General features: G+C 36.3%; 1 long non-coding RNA gene across 1 annotated transcript; it reads left to right on the top strand.

Annotated features, from left to right (window-relative positions):
- Positions 1-14,531: 14,531 nt before the first annotated feature.
- On the top strand, positions 14,532-18,157 carry LOC118761472. The gene is made up of 2 exons (XR_004997406.1): positions 14,532-14,604; positions 18,073-18,157. It is a non-coding gene; the product is annotated as an uncharacterized LOC118761472 (long non-coding RNA).
- The last annotated feature ends 743 nt before the right edge of the window (positions 18,158-18,900 follow it).

Consider the following 18,900-nt stretch of genomic DNA (forward strand, 5'->3'; position numbering starts at 1 on the left):
TGCGTGACATAAGCTGCAGGAGATAAACCAACAAATCTCGAGGACTGGACGAGTGCGTGCAAAATAGTTTCGTTGCTCTTCGCGTATATAAAGCAAGTTCGACTGACACCACTTCTTTACCTGTTGAGTATCTACCCCAACCAATCTAGTCCAGCCAATAAAAATGCCGGGCCAGAGATTGCTGTTACTTATCTGTCGATTCTGGTCTGAAAATTATCTTTCTTCGACGGACAATGGCGTTCCAAGATCTTTGTTATTTTATCCCTTCACTAAAACTCAGTACAATGTCAATGTAGAAATTCCACCGAGCGCATTGCTTGACTGTAAGAGAGTTGTGGGCGCCTGATATCACTCTAGTTGCCAAACGCTCTTATTTAGTCAATGCTGTAAAGGAATCGGTAAAGGAATGAAGATCGGTCAAGCAGCGTAAAAGTTACGTTCTTATGAAAATTTATCAGGTCGGAGATTGTTTTGAATACCTCAAATATTCGGGGTTTATCCCTAACAACTGATGTCACGCATGTGGAGGATCCGGCTATTGGTCGTGTCCATTTTGAATATTTAACTGCCGCTTTCTTTTGACTGGGAAGATCTGGAAGTATTTATCTGTCTGTCTGTCGGATTATCGGAAGATTTTTGAAGTAGACAATATGGAAAGTGCTGAAATCAGACTTCTTCCGCACGTGAGTTAAACTTTGCAATCCAGTCGCACCCCATTTCCCTCCTATGTGAGTCACTCACCAGAAACCAATTTGCTGGGGTATGTTTGAGATTTTTACAACAATCGCTCATCCCTGCAGGTAACCTGGACCTCCTTTTATAGTAAAACGGTGTATTATATTTATGCTAGGTTTCCCCAATGAAAGATAACCTTATTGCAGCCGAATTCTGGGGCGAGGCTCCCAAAACTGATGTCAGCCTATATATATCTCTTTATTTTTTACTAAGCAGAGCTCGAACTGGTCTAATACTATATTTCAAACTATTACTTTTCAAAGAGAACATTCTATACAGATTAGTTTTCTTTTGTTGCATCAAAAAGGTTTTTCCGGTATATTTAGTGTAGCCTTTCCTGGTTTCTTTTGATATATTTTTCCTGCATCATTTAAATGTTCATCCTTGTTTATTGATAATATGACATTATATACATTAACGATTTTCTTCAAAGACATGTGTTTTGAGCGTGTGTTCAAAGCTTTGGAGCATTGTTATCACTGCTATTATTGTTTGCTTGTTTGTGGGGTGGTGATTGCGTTCACAATGCATGATTTGCCTCAACTGTTTTATATTTTGAGCTTCGTTACAACGTTGCTACTGTTTTTTTTTATATTACTATTTTTGTAAGGTGGTGAGCCGGCAGAATTGCTAGCACGTCGATCAAAATGCTTAGCGGCATTTTGTCCGTCCTTAGGTGATGACTTCAAATTCCGCCGAAGTCGAGATTGCATTCCGTCCTAATTTATCGACCCCAGAAGTATGAAAAGTGAACTGGGCTTCGGCGGAATTTGAACGAGGTGGCAGGCAAAATACCGCCAGGCGTTTTAATAATTTTGCCAGTTTGGCACCTTGATGATGATAATAATAATAATAATAATAATAATAATAATAATAATAATAATCCTTCCTACTATAAGCCACTTGTTTTTAGAACACGATGTAATTCAGTAACATTTGTCCCCTCACATGAATAGCATTTTCGCTGCTATACGGAAAGTCTCATTCGCTGGAGTAGGAATAAATAATGTAAGAATGTAAGCTGGAAGAAATATCGTTTGACATATTTTTCTGTAATTCTTTAAATCCCTAACAAGTGCTGGGGTCGATGTGTTAGACCATCCCTCTCCTCTAAAATTCTAGGCCTTTTGCCTATAGTAGAAAGGATATTATTAGTTCTGTAAGGCGGCCAGTTGGCAGAATCGTTAACAGGTTGGATGAAAAACTTAGCGGTGTGTCGCTCTGAGTTCAAATTCCGCTGAGGTCGATTTGTCCTTCATCCTTTAGGGGATGATAAACTAAGTACCAATCCTGGTATAAAAGATGAGCTAGAGCAAATACTCGGCTCGATACTACAGATTTGCTTGGCAGTTTCTTGACGTTAACCAGTTGAGTATGTCTCCTAGTGTCTGATGATATATGCATCTCTGATCACAAGCAGAGGAAGTGTCATAGCTATGTTTTGAGAGCAATTCTTTGGATTATGAACAGTTCACTTCTGCGAACATGCATGTTTCGGCTATCATATTTAAACCAACCTTATTAAGGGGGATGCGCGACTCGCCCGGAAGAAAATCTTAACTGAGCCCCACCTACAAGTTCATGCGCTGTTGATCTTGATATGAGATCACAATGTCGCGCACATATGGTTGTTATGCATGTGCCTGGTGTACCCTTATCAGACGGGTAGTCACGATGGGTATATATCTATCCGCATATTTGTACGGGCATGTTTGTACCCGCATGTAATTTTGATTCATGCAATGCTCTCTCACTTAATGATAATAATAATAATAATAATAATCATTTCCGATAAAGGCGCAAGGCCTGAAATTTGGTGGGAGGGGGCCAGCCGATTAGATCGATCTAAGTTCGCAACTGGTACTTAATTTATCGACCCCACAAGGAGGAAAGGCAAACTCGACTGCGGCGGAATTTGAACGTAGCGGCAGACGAAATACCGCCCGAAGTTTTAACGATTCTGCCTGCTCGGCGCCTTGATAATAATAATAATAATCCTTCCTACTAAACGCCACACGTTTTTAGAGTAACACGTGTTCCTTCACATGAATAGCGTTTTCGCTGTTATACGGAAAGTCTCATTCGCTGGAGTAGGAATAAATAATGTAAGAATGTAAGCTAGAAGAAATATCGTTTGACATATTTTTCTGTAGTTTTTATATCCCTGGAAGCTCGTGAAAACGATGATGTTTCTGTTGAGATGATGTTGAAGGAAAGCAACAAGGGGTCGTCGATGATGACAGCGAAGAAGAGAGAGAAGAAGTGAATGAAGAGAAAGAAGGGAAAAAAGAGAAAGAAGAGAAAAAAGAAGAGAAAAACAGAGAAAGAAGAGAGAGAAACAAGAGAGAAAGAAAAAGAGGAAGAAGAGAAAGATGAAGAGAAAGAAGAGAAAAAAGAAGGGAAAGAAAACGAGGAAAAGAGAAAGATGAGGAGAAAGAAAAGAAAGAAAAGGAAGAATTAGAGAGAAAGAAGAGAAAGAAGAAGAGAGACAGAATAAAGAAGAGAAAGAAAAGAAAGAAGAGAGAAAGAAGAAGACGAAGAGATAGAAGAGGGAAAAGAGAAAGAGGAAGAGAAAAAGAATTGAAAAGAAAAGAGAAAGAATAAAGAAGAGAACGAAATAGAGAGAAGAAGAGAAAGAAGTGAAGAAGAGGAAGAAGAGACCAAAGAAGAAAAGAGAAAGAAGAATAGAAAGAAGAGGCTGATGATGATAAAAAGATGAAAATATGGGAAACGAGTGATGATGATGATGAGGACAAAAAGGCGAAACAAATGAGAGAATAATAATAATAATAATAATAATAATAATAATAATAATAAGAAGGAGGAGGAGGGGAGAAGAGGTGGAGGAAGAATGTTAGTTTCATTTATATGCCACGTGTGCACACGATGTTACACGATATTGCAATAACCGATTATGAAAATGATTTGGATTTACAGAGAATCGATTATCAGAATCATAGAAAAAGGCCTGGGATGAAAAATAGCTGTATGTAATGAGACAACCCATTAGGTGGCCAATCTAAGAAACGCCACAGATCCAAGATTAACTTGACGACCAGTAATAAAGGTTTCTTTTGTTATTATATTCATTTATGTAAATATATTTCATATTTATAATAAAGTCTTTTAGACCAATCATATGTTTTCCTGTCACGTTGACAATGACATTAACTTCTGTACTAGATATGTTAATAGCTAAATGGAATAAACTTCTATCTACCTAACAGAAAATTGGACAGCAGAAGATGTGTGCATGGCTGTAAATAACACATATTAATAAAGAAACCAATATGATAAGAACGCTGTCATATAGAAAAGAATGTACATACTGTGTGTATTGATTACAATGAAACATCAATGATAGTGTTTCATATCCACGGACACTTGGATCAATGAAGAAGCATAAATAAATACCACTATTCATAGAATTCAGGAAAAACTAGCATACTTAAAATAGAAAAATACATATATATATGTATAAGTTAGAAGAAAGATAGTCGTAAATTCAGAAATCAGTCAATCTCAAGTTACATCGGAAAAGAAATGTTTTTTCTCAACTGTTCTCGGTTTTCTGGCTCACTGCCTTATTCGGTGCAATCCTACGTTGCCGAGTGTATAATGACGTGTTGAAAGGTGTCAAAATTTACTAAACTCGTCCATGTGGACGACGAGAAATTTTATGACAGCTGAGAAAAGTTGATAGCAAAGATACCGTTCGTTGCAAAATGTTATGGCTCCGACATCAAATTGAAATCAATAATTCTCTGTGCGTTAATTTCAGTAAATTTAGGATCAATGCATATAAATCATGGCTACCTTCAGTATTTCCTCTTCCGAAATTGTGTACATTTTGACTAGAGCATAACAGGGTAATAGAAGTTTTGATAGGGATTTTGGTGATACTTTTTACAGATTGAGGGATCTTTTAAAACACCCTACCAAATTCATCACGAAAATGAATTGTTGTGCATTCCGTCAAGTGAGCTTACCCCAACTAAATAAACAAATAAAAATACAATAAATACTTGATAATCAATAAACTATGCAATAAACGATTTAGTAATATAAGCTAATTATAGATATATAATTATCAATTTCAAAATTAGAGTTATGATAATTTAGCAGATATAGCAGAAATGTGGTGCCGCTCATGTAATTTGAAAATCCTCTCGAATTGTGTCATTAAAGCAGTGAATGCAATTTTGAAGATATGCAGCTCAATGCTAAAGCAAAGATAGAGTTTTAGAATGAATACCTGAAGCAGATCAATAGATTAATGTTAGTATGTTCAAAATCCGACGAGTGTCATAGCATTAGCTGTTGTTATAATATTCAGTTCACCTGTCATCATATCCTACCTCCTAATATGAATAGAAATACATGAAATAATGTAGATATAATTGTCTGACAAAGGGCGAAATATTTAGGATTAGAACTCTTTATCTAACAGTCTGTTTGAGTACGGCTGGCAGTGAGTAGTATTAGACCCTGTAAGCAACACTCTACATAGTCGCTCGACTTCCTGAATGAAGTTTTAACTTGAAGTGTGGTTATATAAAACAAATTCACGCCAGGCGAAATGCGTAGCCGTATTTCGTCTGTCGTTACGTTCCGAGTTCAAATTCCGCCGAGGTCGACTTTGCTTGTCATCCTTTCGTGGTCGATAAATTAAGTACCAGTTACGCACTGGCGGCGATGTAATCGACTTAATCCCTTTGTCTGTCCTTGTTTGTCCCCCCTGTGTTCAGCCCCTTGTGGGTATTAAAGAAATATATATATATAAAACAAATCTTGTAAATGTATGAGAACACAATTTTACCTTAGAAAAAGATATTTGCATCAAATTTTGACACAAGGATTCACAATTTAACGGAAGAATTTATAGATTTACAGTCAGACCGGTATATCATATTGTCTACACGGAATGAATGAAAAATAAACTTCAGCTCAGCGGGATTGGAACTCAATATATATTTGGAACAAATGCTGCTTGTCATTTTGTCTACGAGTTAACAATACTAGCATATTTTGGCAAGATCGGCAATTTTGAGGAGATAATGGTCATCCATACCTACTCCCTCGTATTTGAATCGTACTTTGTTTTATGGACCGTGCAAGGATTGAAGTGAACGCTTAATACTGCATTAAATGTTAAAGAATCGGATGGAATACTGTTTGGTAATTTGTCCAACACTTTAACGTTTCTGCAAGACTGCTTCCTTGCATTAGAAAATAATGTCAAGGAAACTATCAAACTTTACCGTGGGTAACAGAAAACTTTGCGTTCGATGCCACAATTATAACATTCTGTATAACAGAGAAATTACATTGTCCCACGAGAGACGGGCTATAAAACGGCTTCAGAAAAGTGCAGGCAAATAAATATCAACATAGCAAGATGCTTACATTTATATTCGGAACTAAATTTGGAAGGAAAATAGCTGGAATTAAAACGTATTATTGGGCACTATTCTATTAGATAACAAAGGCAAAGAAAAACCAAACAGAAGATGAAAGAGGATAGTGAAATAAAGAATATATTATTCAATAAAAAATGCTGAAAAGAGATGTAATGGGAGTTAAATGAACAAGGACAAGACAAAATACGACTTTACTATAAAATAATATAAAATAAATGCGCCCTTTTAAAGCCTAGCCAGGCTCATGGGCTCTGTTTCCCGGTTTCTATGGCGTACGTCTTCCCCAGCTGGACGGGACGTCAGTCCATCGCAGCCTTACTCATTTTTGCCAGCTGAGTAGACTGGAGCAACGTGGAATGAAGTGTTTTGCTCATGAACAAAACGCGTCGCTCGGTCCAGGAATCGAAACCACAATCTTACGATCATGATGCTGACACACTAACCACTAAGCCACGTGCCGCCACACGACCTTTCTATATGTAACGATATTTCTGCTTATTAATGTTGAGTGAGAAACACCAAACGGGAACAACCTAAATAAATATATAAATAGAAATGGAATAAGATGATTATTATGGAATAAGAAATTAGAACGGTTGATATTGCAACCGCGTCAAATTAGAGATGATTTGAAAGATTACAGCAAATAAGAAATTCCAACGTTCCAATAACAACATTTGTGATAATGCATTCCTGGCTGTCTCAAACTTAACTAAAACCAACTCAAATATCTATGGCATTAATCTAAGTATTATATTTACAAATGAAATGGGTTACTCCCTCAGATGTTCTCAAATAGAAATATCAATACCCACAAGATCACAAGAATCAAATATGCAAAACCAGATATAAAGTATAAGAAAATTATTTCAATACTTAATGAAATCAATAACAATTCGTCACAGCCGAAAAAATGCTCCAAGAGAAAGACCGATCCAACAGAATTGTAATATAACAATGAAAGAAACGAAATCAAGCTGAAAGACAAGATCCTCGATAAATAGGAATGAATCTGTAGAAGAAACTATGAAGTTTGCTCACACATTGTTCCACTGCAACTCAAAACGATCTTTAGAGAGCACTTGGTAAAAATACAAATCAATACGATATCAACAACAGTAGATGAATTCCGGGGAGAAGAGATATGCATTAAATCTCAATATTGATCGAATCAAACGGTACGGATTATGGAGAATAGTTGGAGGTCACAAAAAACCAAACTTGTCCACATAATTCGCCGATCAAACATCTCGAAAGCGCCGAGATATCACAATTTTTCAATCACTCTGCTTAAAATAGTTAACATAGTCATAAATGTGCTTGCAAATATGTGTAATTAGATACTGACGCTGCCTGAGACGACGCGTGATTGACTCTACGATGAAGAAATCAGCAATCACAAAAAAAAAAAACAAATTCTGAAATCTATAGATCCATAACTGGACGTCCAGCAAAAAAGAATGACTTAAATGCAATATAATATCTCAGTAAATAAATGGATATAATCATCCCTGCTTGAAGACCAGCGGCTGAAAATGATGTTTCCAAGGTGCATATAGCTGTAAATATAAATTATTATTCATTAAAATCTTAACCAAAGACTGCAGTTAGAGAAGAATTTGAGTAAGTGTAGCATGAACCCCAGAGAGCTTTCCACAATATTACATACATGGAGATCCAGAAAGAAGCACAGCGGTAAGGCAACAGGAAGAACGAGGATACATGAAACGCTTCATGAGTAATTGACAATGGATTTTGCAGGTACCAACAAAAAGGGGAATATTATAAAGAAAAAACTGCGTCGCTATTAAAATAAAATATTCCAAGTAGACTCACTTTTCATCTTTCTGAGTGACATTTAAATTTTTAGCCGACATTATAAACAAAAAAGGGTTCCGTACAAGCGTCATGACCATATCTAGGATATCAAACACTTCACTGCAAACAATAAATTTGTTTAAGAGAGAAACAGATATGAAACTCAGATTAGAAAATGTATGCTAAAGCAACTTCAAAAACAGCATACGAAAACTACTATTATACTTGATAAAGAAAATAACATGCGATCTGATAATTCATTGACGTGCGAATAGTTAGGAGTCAATGGACATGGCAATTCAAAACATACACAAATACAATTAAACATTACAAAGGCATGTTTCAGTCTCATTTGATCATTACTGAATGCAAAAGGACGAGGGAAATAAAGTAACTGGCAGAAATATCTTTACGTCTCCGGAATAAAGTATGGTCCTCATTTTCATAATCGGATACTAAAGAAATTGTGGAGGCGCAATGGCCCAGTGGTTAGGGCAGCGGACTCGTGGTCGTAGGATCGCGGTTTCGATTCCCAGACCGGGCGTTGTGAGTGTTTATTGAGCGAAAACATCTAAAGCTCCACGAGGCTCCGGCAGGGGATGGTGGTGATCCCGGCTGTACTCTTTCACCACAACTTTCTCTCACTCTTACTTCCTGTTTCTGTTGTACCTGTATTTCAAAGGGCCTGCCTCGTCACTCTCTGTGTCACGCTGAATATCCCCGAGAACTACGTTAAGGGTACACGTGTCTGTGGAGTGCTCAGCCACTTACACGTTAATTTCACGAGCAGGCTGTTCCGTTGATCGGATCAACCGGAACCCTCGTCGTCGTAACCGACGGAGTGCTTCCACTAAAGAAATTAGCAAGATTAGATTAGAAAAATAACAAAGGCAATATAGAATATACCATCCGAATATTTAGATACGAAGTTCGTTTGATGCAAACACAGGGACTTAAGGACTTTAATGTAGGTCGAAAATTGTTTAAAATATTCACCGTTTGAAAACATTTTCAGTACATGAATGAAGACAAACTAAAAACACATACACGCCCCTCCCGACACAGACACTTAACCCACTCACACGACTCAAAGTCATTTTGCCTTCATTAAAGCACACATTTATTAAATAAAGGCTGTAAATGTGAAAAATAAAACAAAAATTAAAGCTACACATGGCCCGACAAAACCCCATGAAAAATCTTTTGTGTGAAGAACCCCCATGAGCCATAACTAAAAACAACTGAACAAAGTGAATGTAAACGTTGGAAACACGATGCCGAATGGAAAACTGAAATTGTAGATTCTCCCTTCTAAACTTCTTGCATAATATGAATGACTCCCGACCAGGAAACAGCGAAGGAACAAAAGTAACAGAATGCATTACTTCTAGACTCCATAAAAAAGAAGAGAGGATTGAGTTTCCTTACTGAAGCCTCGTGTCGATTAGAGAAAACGTTCAGTTATACTCGCCACTAAACATAATTTCGATGTAAGTAGTAGTGTTAACCAAGCCCTTTGACACAAAGAAGGAGCTGAGAAGCCCTGCTAGCATTCCATCCACACCAATTTAATCTCGGTCAGCATTTGACCCTGGATTATAGTTCGATCTGAGAAATGAATATAAAAAAACATGTCAAGCAATCAGTAAGTAAATGTGCCAATCGCCAATGAAACTTTATGCTTCAGTCGCTGTAGTAGGTTGCACATCATCAGCGACGACATACAAAGCCCACCACGCAGTGGTTTCCAACAGGAAAATTTCGTAAGCTCTAGAAATTATAATAAATCTCTAAACGAGGTATAAACAGTAACTGCACGACAACGTGAGTTATGTTTGCCATCTCAATATGGCTAACCACTAAGGGTGGGTGTTACTGTAGCTTGTAGCCCCAGGAGAACATCGTCTCCAGCAGGCTTTAGGCACACTTTCTGAGCCAGCTGGAGACGTTGTTCTCCTGGGGCTACAAGCTACAGTAACACCCACCCTTAGTGATTCGCCATATATCTAGAAATTATGTTTTTCGGAAAACATAAATATAAACATATATAACACTCGCCCCGATCTCGAACTTGCAGGAGACGAAGCGAAGCACAACTTCCACTCAATAAACTGAAACACGAAAGGTGTAGGCGTTAGCCGCCTCTGCTTGACCTTCGAATGAGGCAATTAGCACTTACATCTCTCAAGAGATAGTAATCGAATCTTCAGTCAAGAAACATTGATTGACCTGCACAGCATATCGAGTTGGAAGTCTATAAAATTATCTTGGTTTAGGCTGATGGTGGCATCAAGTATTATGGTACCGTTTAGCTATACTTTCATAGAGTTCCACATAATTGAGCCGACATCATTTGTTTATCCCGACACGGTAACCTAGCAACTAATATCGAGCTCAGTGCCCATGGATAATTGCACAAAGGTCAAACGCGAAGTTGCAGTTTTGCACTGAAACAGGCTGCACCTAAGACAGCTGAAAAGGAATGATGGAAGGCTCTGATGAGAATGTTCGATTGTTCAATATATATCCAGCCACCACAGAAATCTACTTTGCTGCCCATTTTGTTTGGATGACTCAAATTAGGTTAAGACATTGTTACGTAAAGACCTTCTTACATGAAACCAATAATAATTATATCGAAAGCAAGAAATTTGTGCTAAGCATTTGAGTCAATTACACCATCAGCTTTATTTGACTGTTCCAATTCTTTGTTTTGAGTACCTGTTATTATCTAGGGCCGATAAACAAAAAGCAGCCGGCGACTGGTGTTTATCAAATCGAGTAACACAAATCCCACTCGAATATTTCATACCTGAAAGATAAGAGAGAAAACATTTATTCACTACGGTCAAACTTCCGTTCCATTCTATTCTTTTACTGTCCACAATATAAGGTACATGTCATATACTGATTTTGATTCAATCGCTCAATCACATTCTTTCCATCACACTGGTGTTTATTATTACAAACTTCATAGAAACTTTTCCTTTTTTTTCGCATTATTATTATTATTATTATTACTATTATTATGGCGAGCTAGCTGAATCGTTAACACGCCGGGAAAAATGCTTAGCGTTATTTTGCCCGTCTTTACGATCTCAGTTCAAATCACACCGAAGTCAACTTTGCCTTTCATATCTTCGAGATCGATACATTAAGTACCAGTTGAACATTGGGGTCGATATAATCGACTTAATCCCTCCCCAAAACTTTCAGGCCCTGTGTCTATATTACAAAGGATTATTATTATTCGATGAAAACTCGTGGCATATTTTGCTGATAATGGGAAGTGACACACATGACCAGAGCCAGTAGGCTAAAATAACATTTGTTTATTGGTCATCCTCAAAGAACCCTGTGTAGAATTTTTGCAGTTCCAAGCAATGCTGAATTTTGTACGTGTTCTATCTTTACATATGCACCTATCTTTTTGAGTCATGTTGATAGTTGAATGCTGATGCATCCAAATCCGCCAGTTACAATTCGTATCACTCACTTCATTGAACACAACCTTTGTATTTCCCACTCCAAGTCGTCATGACTGTTTCGTTTTTCTTCTTTCTCTCTGATCCTGCTGTCAGTGGTGTCATACCACATCGATTATCATGCGAGTTTTTGTCTCTTTTATTCACTACAATAATGTCAGGTCAGGTGATCGCACCGAGTCATTGCATCCCACAGAATTTTGCAATCTTCACTGTCGGTGACCCCCTCTGGGGTTTTCTCATATGATGTCTTTGCTTTTTGTAGGCCGTTATTTCCACCGGGCTCCCAATGGATCTTTCTTGTCACATTATCATTTTGTCTTTTGTATTCACGTTGCGCTAATTCTGGGTAGTCGCTAACGAGGTACCCCACCCTTTCGCCCCTCTCACCACGCATCCTGCATTTCTCGCTGTCAGTAACGTTGTCGGTTCTGCACTTCACATAGTTAGTCCTTAAAGACTGTTCTTGTGCTGCGCATATAAGAGCTTCTGTCTCTGTCTTTAGGTCAATCCTCATGCATAATCACCGGTCTTCTGCGTCTGTCTTGGCGTTCGTATCTCTTGCAAATTGACCGTACATATTTGTTTATCGTTCAATGTTGTTTCGCTTTGTGAGTGTGTGTGTCCTTTTCCTCTAAGTTTTCCTTTCCTTAAACAATTATCAGTGTTAATGACGCCGTAGAATGCTTCCACTGTATATCTTGAATTCCACCGTAAGCTGTTTTCGTCTATTTCGATACAAACCTGGCAACTGTATAATATTAATTATTATTGCTATTATTATTATTATAAAGGTTCTAACCTAGCAAAACCGTTAGGACGCCGGGGAAAATAGAAGTATTTTACCCTTACTAACATTCCGATTTCTTATTGGACTCCAGTCGATTTTTCCTTTCACCATTTCGGGGTCGAGGAAATAGGTACGAGTTGAGCATTAGGATCGCTGCAATCGACAAGACTCCATGCGCGAGTAAATGAATTCTGACCTCGTGCCTGTAATAGAACAGATTATTATTATTATTATTATTATTATTATCATTATTAAGGTAGTGAGCTGGCAGAATCGTTAGCACACTCCACAAAATGGGTAACGGTATTTCTCCCGTCGCTACGTTCCGAGTTGAAATTCCGCCAAGGTTCATTATGCCTGTCATCCTTTTGTGGACGATTAAGTACCAGTTGAGTACTGAGGTCAATTAGATCGACTGGCCCCTCCCGCTAAATTTCAGGCCTTGTGCTAATAGTAAAAAGGATTATTATTATAATTATTATTGCTTGTTGGGTGATAGAAACAGCAAACCATCAGACAAACAGCTTTGTATCATATTTGATTGTATAACATTACGTCCTGATTTCTTATAAAATCGCAGTCGATTTTCCTCTTTCATCTCGCAAGAAGTGGTCGATCATGTCAAGTACTGGGTGGGAGTGGGTCAATTTAATCGGACTGCACCACGTTACGAAGTCTGTGGCCTTTGTACCATTCTAAAAAAAATCATTAACGTTATTGATTCAACAATGTGCTCAATAAAGATTACTGAAAAAAACCATGTGATATCATATTTACTTATTTATTGTTGTTATTATTACTTTTCTCTTTTACTTATTTTTTTTTTTTGCTTCCATGCCGTAAATTGATATAGATGATGCCTGGGGCCAAACGAATATTCAGCTTCATTCTGATATCTGCTTAAGATAATTTGATTTCTGGTAGGTATTTTTTTTAATGTTCTATTTTATGCAGAAGAACATAATATTTACTGTATTATGCTCCTGGTTTCTGGTACAAAAAAATTTCTGTAGTGAGACTAGATATGTGAAATTATAATATTTTCTAATATTCGACTGATATATTTAGCTAGAAATCATTAGGAAGAAATTGCTATCAATGATAACACCGTCCATGATGACAACGATGACGCCGATTACGATGATGACGTCGACGACGGGGTTGATGATGATGTGGATGAGGATGCGGATGATGAGGAAGAAGGAGAATACAACATAATGATATGTTATTTCGGAAACGAAGGTATTTATAGTGACATTGAGGTAAAGATAATATCAAAAAAAAAAAAAGAGCAGAAAAGGGTGCTGATGATGATGATGATGATGATGAGGGAAGGAATGATGATGACGATGTCGACGATGGCGATGGAATTGACAATTACGAAGACGGAGGTTATAAAACTACATTTTTTTTCTGTTGCATTCAAACTTCGTGTTAATGACTAAGACGAAAACAATATCGATAATGATGATGGCACAGCTGCTGCGGCTACTGTTATTGTTGTTGATGATGATGATGATGATGGTAGTGATGCTGTGGTGAATATTTAAACCAATCGATGCCCGTACGTTAACCGTAACAATTAATGAGTAATACAAGGACCACCACTGCTAAGTATTACTAATACAACAAATGATAACAAAACCGTAGTGGTAGTAGTAGTAGTAGTAATAATAATAATAATAATATTAATGATAATAATAATAATAATAATGATAATAATGATGATAATAATAATGATGATGATAATAATAATAATAATAATGATGATAATAATGATGATAATAATAATGATGATGATAATAATAATAATGATAATAATGATAATATAATAATGATAATAATAATGATAATAATAATGATAATAATAATGATGATAATAATAATGATGATGATAATAATAATAATAAAAATAAAAATAATAATAAAAATAAAAATAATAAAACAATACGTGTAATGGAGTTTTTTTAAAGCAAATGCCTCAGATGGTTATGACGACGATACGATGGTGATAATGACTGGGAATGATAAAGATGTTGATAACGAGGGTATTGCCCTTCTTGTTTGTAATGATGATGCTGATGATGATGACAACGATAATAGCGACGTTGTTGATGATGATGAAAATGATGATGATAATGATGATAACGACGACGTTAGTGTTGCTGCTGACGATCATGATTATGATGCTGCCACCGATGCTGCTGCTACTGCTGCTAGCACTACTATGATGATGATGATGATGGTGGTGGTACTATTAGCGGTGGTGATGGCGTCGATGGTGTCGATGAAATATCATGCAAATTGGTGCCTGCGTCTCAAAGATTCCCTGTGTAAATGGATATCGCTACTAACCGTAATTATCTCATACAATAGTCTTCATTCTTCGTTTGTTTTGTAATATTTTTCTTATTCTTTTTAATTATATTTTTGTACTCATTTGTGTATGTGTTTTTTTTGTTTTTGTGTGTTTAGTTACTTCTTCAACCCTCGCTGTTGTTATTGCTGTTGTTGTCGTCGGTGCTGATATAGCTTTATCCTTATTACGACCAGTACACTCGCTCGCTTGATGAGTGGTTCAAGAATAGATTGCATGGAATTAGATTCTTACAGAGATGCCCGGAATTTCTTTGATTAGAGAGTGTATTGGGAGATAGATAAAATCCCATTAATGATAAATGCTCTGCAGTTATGTAAATATAACAATAAGAGAAACAATAACATTAGCACTAATAACATCGCTGATGATGATGATGAGGAAGATGAGAACAACAACAACAATAATGATGATGATGATGATAATAATAATATTGATAATTAAGGTGATATTAAAGAAAACTCAAATATAAAATATAAAGATACTAAATAATAAGGACAAAAAACAAGAACAGAATACAAGGAGAAGAAGAAGGAGGAGAAAATGAAGAAGACCAACAACATTAATAATAATAATGATAATAATAATAATAATATAATATTGATAATTAAGGTGATATTAAAGAAAACACAAATAAAAAATATAAAGATACTAAAAATAAAGAAAAGACGAAAAACAAGAACAAAATAGAAGAAAAAGAAGAGGAGAAGAAGAAAACGAAGAAAAAAGGGAAAGAAGAAGAAAACGAAAAGATGGAGAAAAAAGAAGAAAACGGAAAAACAGAAGTCCATATACAAAGAAGTGGTAAAAAATATCACAGGAGCAATCCTAGAATATCACTTATCAGCATGTATTAATAATTACAAATTTGTATTGTCTTCGGGGACAATTCTCACACGTAGAAACACATTCGTTCAGTCACAGACATACTTATACACATATACACGCACGAACACGTATAAATTTGTATTTTATTATTTTTTCTGTGTATGACATCAAACAGAATTGTATTAAATTATTCTGCGTAGTAAAGTTATTTTCGTATCTGCCCTTGTGGCAGATTAACATTAGTGGAAAACATCGCAGCTCAAATCACTACTGTTAATTGGGCGGTTTCTATTAGACGAAAGATAGAAAATAGAACACAAGCGGAGACATACCTCTAACACCAACAAATATTTCAATATCGATAATATACGCAATTGCCTGTTTCAGATCTCGTTCACATAAACACCATTCTGGGACTAAATACATTTTAAACCCGTAATCTTCGTCCCTGTATCTGTGATCCTATGGCACAGTGGCCGAGTATTGTTCTTTTTATCTTAAGCAGAGACCTGCACGTTTTTATCAACAGGTGAATCAAAACCGTAAACGGTGTACTGAGAAAAAATATATGCAGAACTGCATAGGATTAAAATCCTTTTTATGATAGCCACAAGACCTGGCATTTTCGGGATGAAGGCTGGTCAACAACACAACCCACAGTAACTGACTGGTACTTATTTCATTGAACACGTGTGAACGAAAGGTTAAGTCGACATTAGCTGCAGAACATACAACAGAAGACAGAACGTAAAACAGAATGTCGTTACGCTATTCGGCGTGCTTGACAATGAATCTGCCAACTCACCGCTTTAACATTGGTTTAAAAAAAATTCGAATTAATAAAATGCCTTTGTTATTATTGCTGAGACATCCGTATTGCGTTTTATATTTTCGGTAAGTAAAGAATCAATTGAGATGTGTTAAGCAATCGGGTGCATTCCGGCATCTTCTGTTAGAAGTTCAGAAACCACTAAGTGCTGATGGGAAAGATGAAGCCCCTTACGATCGAAGCAAACTGTCTTACATGTAACTGTCCAGCATGGACACTTGAGTTTATAAACATTGTATATAAGTTAGCGAGCGAATGGTTTAAGAAAGGTTCCTTTCCTTATTATCCATTAAGTGGAAAATGGATCGGAACATATATCTATTGGAACGTAGAAGTATGAAAAGTAAACGTGTATATATATATATATATACTAGCAGTATCGCCCGGCGTTGCTCGGGTTTGTAAGGGAAATAACTATAAAGCATTTTTAGAGAGTTATAACCAAAAAATAGCAAAAAAATGGGGAAAAAAAATGATGGTAAATTTTTTTGATAGTTAAAAAGGTCGAGTTGCGTCCCCCTAGACCATCTGTGGTTTGTGTTTCTGATTGTCGACCCCATGCGGAATTTATCGATCTTTTTCAAAACTGGGGGAACTTTTCAAAATTTTCGCTGCGTTAGTTTTGAATTATGACATTGGGCTATGTGTGTGTCAAGTTTCATCAGAATCGGTTGAAAGCCATGGTTAGAGTGAGGGTACAACCAAACAGACACACAGAAACACACACAGACAAACTGCCGTTTATATATAGAGAGATATAGTGGTTTTACTTATCTTATATTAAACTTTTAAATACTTTTTGATAGTTATATTTAAACAAAATAATTTTTAAAGTTTCAAAATTTTATAATTTTAAATTTAAATATTTTAAATTTTATATATTTTGTATATTATATTAATTATTTTTATGTTTTATTTTATGTTTTTTACTGATTTGCCTAATAGTGGTTTTATCTCTAATTTAATATATATATATAAAATTGTGTGGTTGTGTTTGTACCCTCCTCACCACCGCTTGACAAACGATGCTGGTGTTTACATCACCGTAACGGTTCGGCAAAAGACACAGATAGAATAAATACTAGGCTTACAAAGAATAAATCCTGGGGTCGATTTGCTCGACTAAAGGTGGTGTTCCAGCATGGCCGCAGTCAAATGATTGAAACAAGTAAAAGTAAAAAGGCAAAATGACTGGAAGTGATAAACGGCTGTCTCCAAAATATAAAGTAAATTTGTTTTGTGTTTCATTAAACGATGTGTATCCCATTACAAGGCGGCGAGCTGGCAGAAACGTTAGCACGCCGGGCGAAATGCTTAGCGGTATTTCGTCTGCATTACGTTGTGAGTTCAAATTCCGCCGAGGTCGACTTTGCCTTTCATCCTTTCGGGGTCGATAAATTAAGTACCAGTTACGCACTGGGGTCGATGTAATCGACTTAATACCTTTGTCTGTCCTTGTTTGTCCCCTCTGTGTTTAGCCCCTTGTGGGTAATAAAGAAATAGATGTATATCCCATTATTTAATCAAAGAAAAACCAAATATCCTATTCTTTTCTACCCTAGGCACAAGGCTCGATATTTTGGATGAGGGGGCCAGTCGATTAGATCGACCCCAGTACAGAAGTCGTACTTAATTTATCGACCCCGAAAGGACGAAATGTAAAGTCAACCTTGGCGGAATTTGAACTCTGTATTGAGTAACCTCCATGCATTTGAACCAATTAACATTATTTTCCAGTATAAATCAGTGTGCCATAATCTACAACTATTTTTCTTCAGTGTCTCTTACAGACTAGAAAACCGATTTGCACAAATTCCCCCATTTTCAGAAATAGGGTTTCGATTCCCTCTAAGATTCCTTTTAGAATATACACTTTACAATGCCCAGAACATATGTTATAAAATACAGTTCTATATTTAAGAGATGAGGAATTATGTACATTTTTTACATTATTTACATTTGACTTGACGCATATTTTTCCTCGTCTTCATTGTAGTTAATACAATGTTTCGGCCGATATACCCACCAGCCTTAATTAGGTGTCTTGGGGAACTTTTGAACCTCGGTTCTCATTCCTAATGTATTTTTCGATGATGTTGTTATTATTATTATTATTACTATTATTATTATTCAGGTGACCTGAATAATAATAATAATAATAATAATAATAATAATAATAATCCAGGCTTACCATCCCTACAGGAAGTGCAAAAAATATGATTAACTGGAACGGCTCATGTACTGTGAAGAGCATTATCGCTGTGAAAACAACATCCATCCATGAATATGTTTATTTATTAATTTTTAAATACATATTTTTTCTGTAAATTTGCGCGTGTAATCTGGGAATGCATACAATGAGCTTCTCTGCCCTAGGTGTATGGAAAACACTCGGCGAGAAATGGAAGAAAATTTGAAGAAAGAAGGAAAAAACATAATAATATTAAGAATAACATCGAAAAATAGCATAGGAATGAGAACTCAAGTTCGAAATTTCGCCAAGACACCTGATGAATGCTGGAGGGTATATCAGCAGAAATGTATTAACAACAAACAAGATGAGAGCAAATATCCGTCAAATGTGAATAATGTAAATAATCTGTTTAAGTTTAGCAAAA

Source organism: Octopus sinensis, unplaced genomic scaffold (assembly GCF_006345805.1).
Source record: "Octopus sinensis unplaced genomic scaffold, ASM634580v1 Contig13761, whole genome shotgun sequence".
Taxonomy (NCBI): domain Eukaryota; kingdom Metazoa; phylum Mollusca; class Cephalopoda; order Octopoda; family Octopodidae; genus Octopus; species Octopus sinensis.